The sequence below is a fragment of the Arachis hypogaea genome, chromosome 16 (assembly GCF_003086295.3).
Source record: "Arachis hypogaea cultivar Tifrunner chromosome 16, arahy.Tifrunner.gnm2.J5K5, whole genome shotgun sequence".
NCBI lineage: Eukaryota > Viridiplantae > Streptophyta > Magnoliopsida > Fabales > Fabaceae > Arachis > Arachis hypogaea.
The window spans coordinates 848,197-854,196 of NC_092051.1; positions in this window are offsets into that span (position 1 = coordinate 848,197).

Sequence of the window (6,000 nt, forward strand, 5' to 3'; positions counted from 1 at the left end):
AAAATATATATATATATATATATATATATATATATATATATATATATATATGGGATAAAACGTTATTCTAAAATAAGATTATTATTATAATGACATATAAAGTATTAAAATTGTATTAACATTAATTATATTATTAGAATAAAAAAATATAAAATAAAAAAATAATTAATTAGGCTAAATAAATCAGAAAATATTACCGAGCAAATATCACAATAATTATGTTATTAATTAAAAAAATTAATTCAAATTTTTATTTAAAATAAATAATTAAAAATTACCAACAAATAAAAAAATATAATATAATAAAAAATAATTTTAGTAGTATAAATATTTAAATTAAATTATTTTATATAATTTTTATTTTTTACTTTATTATAATTTAAGTTTAGAATAACAGATTTTATAATTTTAAAAGTATGTAATTAGTAACCACAATTAATGATAAAAACTAATAACAGTTTTTTATGTTTTTTCTTTTATCATCATTAAATTTCAAGTATTTTTTAGACATAATTTAATACATGGTCAAATAAGGTTTTTTTTTATCTAAATAAAAAATTAATTATTTATCATTTTTATTAAAAGTGGAAAGAATAATTATCATTTTGTGTATTATTGTATTGTAATTTTGCATTTTATGCTATAAATTAGAGGGAAAATGAAAGCTGATTTTCTTAGAAATGAAGAAATATCGTGTGTAATACTCTTTAACGATAATTTGATATATATATATATATATATACTTGAAAAATAATAAAAATTATTAAAATTTATTATTTTTATTTATCACTTAACTATTAATTTAATTTTTTTAATTTAATAATTTAACAATATATTTTATCTTATACTTTTAAATATTAATAGATAATTAATGACAAAAAATAATCAATTATGATAACTCTCTAGCATTCTCATATATATATATATATATATATATATATATATATATATATATATATATATATATATATATATATATATATATATATTGTTGTCTTTATGTGCGACAATAATTTAAAATTGATATCTCTGTATTTTTCCTATTTTGTTTTGTTACGTATTGGTACTTTGTACACGATAAGTAATTATATATTAAAAATGAGTTGAAGTATTATATTTTCTTAAATAGTTAAATTTATTTAAGTTATGCTCACTAATAATAAATGTAAGTACTCACTGTTTGGAATGTGCTAAAGGAATTAAAAACTGTCTGCTGTTAGAGTTATTTTTTTCTGCTAGAGTTTGCAAAAAAAATTCTAATTTTGTAAATTTTGCTCATAAAGTGTCTAAAGATAATCATGGCAACTTCAGCTGCTAATTAATATTACGACAATTTTGTAGATGAGAATGAAAGGGATCAGGTTTTTCACTTTGAGGATAAAGATATTAAGGAAGGAATGAAAAAATGCACAGAAAACTTGATAGGCAGACTCATAATAAACAGACAATTCAGTGTTAAAACTCTTAAAGTGGCACTATATGCTCTATAGAGACAACCAGAGGACTTTAAGGTGATGGACCATAGGAGAAATCTATTCCAATTTTTCTTTGAAAAAGAAATTGACCTGGTTCGAATAGAGAAGGGAGCATCGTAGCTGTTTAAAAATGACATTCTAAACCTACAGAAGTGATCCGCAAAGATTGAGATTAATGAGAAAGAATTTACTTTGGTTCCCATATAGGTGCATATGTGGAGACTACCTGAGCAATACAAGACGGCAGGTTTAGGGAGAAAGGTGGGAGAAGCGATGGGAAATGTTATAGATGCTTATGTGTTCATTATGAGAGGGAAAGAAGAAACAATTCTCAAAATTCAAATACTGTTGGATATAACTAAGCCTTTGAGAAGGGTTTTAAAAATTGCAGGTAGAAATAACAAAGTGATAAAGACTCAGATCAAGTATGAGAGAATTGAAAACTTCTGCCACTATTGTGGCTTTGTAAAGCATGAAATCAGAGCTTGCGGTCAATATTTGGAGAACTCAGTGAATGAAAGTCAATAAGAGGAACAGTGGGGACCTTGGCTACGAGCTGAACAACTTGGGAGGAGAGCTAGGAATCAAAAGGAAAATCAGCACCCAAATTGGAAGAACAAGGCTGGAGAAGGGAGAGAGAGATCAAACAAACCAACACCGATGTGTTTAATCAAAAGTTTTGCCAATCCATCTGTCCAGGTTAATAATTCACAGGTGCGGGAGGAAGAAGATGAAGTGCAGAGCAGAAAGAATTGTTATAGTACAGTGGGAGAAAATGGAGGTGAATTGGAGGATCGAAATATTTTGGGAAACAAGGAGAAGGTGGATGAAAATAGAGCTAAACAAATTCACAAAATCAATTCGGATTATGCCTTTTTCATTGGAGTAGGGGAGGAATCTGGAGGTAATAAAGGGGCAGGAAGAATAATATGCATCTAGCAAGGAAGAAATATTCTTTCAAATCAAATTCGGAGTTTAAGCGACAATCTAAAGACGCTGGTGAAGACTTACAAAATAAAAAACCATGCTCGGAAGAACAACATTTAGCTAAAAAGGGAGAGGATGCCGCCGATAATTTGGCACCCCAAGAGACATGAAGATGGGAATGTTGAATTGTTGGGATTTGAAAAAATTTATGATATTCCTAACAGTTCACAGCATCAAAGGAATTTTTAAATCTCATTCTCCCGAGGTTTTGTTTTTATACGAGATAAAGAACAATTCCTTGATTGTGGAGGGTGTGCTGCGGAGAGTCGAATACAATTCTATGTTCTTAGTGGACCCGATTGGGTTGGTAGATGGTCTTGTGGAAGTGTGAAAATATAATATTCAAATTCAGATTCTCAGACATGATAATTTTTTTCATTCATTTCACAGCTGATGATCAACAAGCAGAGCAAAAATGGGAGGTTATAGGAGTGCACTTGAGTACGGAAGAGGTGAGAAGGATTGAGCAATATAATCGAGTGTTACAGCTTATGGACATTGGTGGAGATAAATTAGTTATCATAGGAGATTTCAATGCAATCAAGACAAATCACGAGAAGGAGAGTGGCAGAGCAAAATCAAGTACTTCCATACAAAACTTCAATGATTTCATCAATGATGGAGGTTTAATTGATTTGGCTTATGAAGGGAATAAGTTCACGTGGAGTAGTCGGCAATTCGGAGGAAAGCTTGTTAAAGAGAGGCTGGATAGAGCCTTAGCAACCAGTGCTTCGAGAAATGATTGGCCGATGCTGTGGTTATCCACTTGGAGGACACATGATTTGATCATAGACTAATTTTATTAAGTGCAAAGATCGAAAGAAGGAGGTTTAAGAGAAGACTCAAATTTCAAGAAAGATGGTGTGAGATGGGGGATGTTACTGCCATTGTGAAGGAGGTTTGGAGAGAAAGAGCGGAGGGTTCACCAATGTTTCAGCTTGTAACTAAATTGAAAAAATGTAGACATAAACTTGTGGATTGGCAAATGTCTTCCTTCTCTAACTCTAAGGTCAGGATTTTTAATGTCAAAGGGAATTTGACTAAAAAAGTAGAAAAGGGAGAGCATGCCAATGGTACCGTAATCCAAAACATAGAGGCTGAATTAAAGGAAGCTCTAGACTAAGAAAAGAGATATTAACGAGAAAAATCTATAGTTAATTGGCTGAATTGGGGCAATCGGAACACTAAATTCTTTCACTCCAAGTTTCAAGCGAGGAATAGATGAAATAGAATATAGTATTTGGAGGACGAAGAAGGGAATACAGTAACAGAGGTGGAAGAAATAGCAAAAACAACCCAGAAGTATTTTGAGACTCTTTTTACCTCAAGCAACCCAAAGGACCCAACCGAAGAGATTCAAGGTATTTCAAAGAAAATAGATGCAGTGACTAACCAGAGGTTAGTCAGACCAGTGACAGAAAAAGAGATCAAAGCGGCAATTTTTTCTATCAACCCCTTATCTGCATGTGGGGATGATGGACTCACTGCTAAGTTCTATCAGATTTATTGGGATGTGATCAAGGAGGATGTCATAAGAGCAGTTAGAAATTTTTTCTCTGGAGGTAAACTACTTATGGCTTTTAATCACATGAATATCTACTTAATTCCTAAAATTTCAAATGCTAGTAATACGAAGCAGATTAGACCTATAAGCCTTAGTAGTGTGTTTTATAAAATTATATCCAAGATCTTGGTGCATAGGTTGCAGTTTGCTATGAATATATTGATTAGTGATACACAAAGTACTTTTGTTAAAGGAAGACTGATTAGTGACAACATATTAATTGCACATGAAATTATGCATTTTCTAAAGAACAAGAAATTTGGGAGTCATGATTTCGCTTTGAAGATTGATACGAGTAAAACATATGATAGGATAGAATGATCTTTCATATGGTCTATGATGAGAAAGCTAGGCTTTTGTAATAAGTAGGTGGATTGGATTAAGGAGTGTGTGATGATAGTTTCTTATTCTGTTACTGTGAATGGTCAACCTCATGATTTCTTTAAACCATGTAGAGGAATGCGACAAGGCGACCTCTTCTCCCCTTACCTTTTTCTATTTTGTGTAAATGGACTTTCCCATCTACTCCACAGAGGAGAACAAAGACAAGAATTTTTTGAATTGAAACTTAATCACCGATGTCCCAAAATCAATCACTTATTTTTTGCATATGACTCAATACTGTTTAGTAAGACTACTGAAGAAAATTGTCGGAAACTAATTCAGATTTTACAGAGTTATGAGGAGATTAGTGGTTAGAAGGTCAACTTGGATAAATCATCAGTGTTCTTTAGCAGAAATACACCAGTGCATATGCGAGATTCCCTAGCTAACATACTCCAAGTTCGTCATATTGGCAATCAAGACAAATATTTAGGATTTTTGTTAGTCATCCAAAAGTCTAAAAGGACAACATTTAATTACATAAAGGATAAGGTTATACAAAAACTTCAACACTGAAAAAGGACTTTACTTTCATCAAGTGGTAGGGAGGTGTTAATAAAAGCCGTTGCAACTGTTGTACCGCTTTACACCTTAAACTGCTTCAAACTTTCAGAAACGCTGCTCGAAAAAATTCAGAGGGTAATTCTGCAATTTTGGTGGGGGCAAAAGGAAAGCGAAAGGAGGATGCAGTAGATAAGTTGAAGAATACACTCCATAATGGGTTGCAAAACTAATGTTACTAAACAGACAATGGAATCAAACAAAAATAAAAGAACATTTCAGTCAAGAAATAGCAGAGGTAATTATTAACACAAAATTGTAGAAGGAGAAGATTACATTACCTGCTGAAGGAGAAGAAACGAAGTTATTCAGTCTTATCTCGTTATAAACTTGCATTTCAGATTTATCATCCTCAAGTAGAATTTCTCCCTGTTCAGTGCAAAAAAGAATCTACATGGCCAGAAATATGGAATCTTGAAAGCCAACCCAAGATAAAGAATTTCTTATGGAAGCTAATGAATAATGGATTACCAGTCAAATTAAAGCTCCACACTTGAATGTCCTAAGTTAACCCTATCTGTCCACAGTATAACTCAGCAGAATAATTGACCTCATATTATTTGTGGATCTCTCCAGATTCAGTAGAAGCTTGGAGGCTATTGGGTATTCATCTCCCATTAGTTACTGATAAGCGTTGCGGTGGTAGAAAGAATTGTAAAATCAAAACAAAAGAAGAAGACAATTGAAGGAGAAAAAGGAACTTCTAGCTAATCAAGCATGACAGATTTGTAAATCCATAAATGAGCATGTTTTTAAAAGAAAGAGGAAGTTACTTGTGGAAGTTGTTAATGCTGCTAGAAAGTTCATAGAAGAGTGCACTGCCCTTTGCCTTTCCATTTCCTTTTCTTGAAGATGCCTTTAGCAATTTCTTGTATTACTTCAATTGATAGTTATTTTAATTGATTGGTGAAACTTTTTTATGTTTGCCATTATTATGTGTGATGTCCGTTTTTGGACCAATTTTTATTCAATGAATAAAAGTAACTATCTTGAATAAAAAAACCTAAAATAGATAAATTTTATATTTAT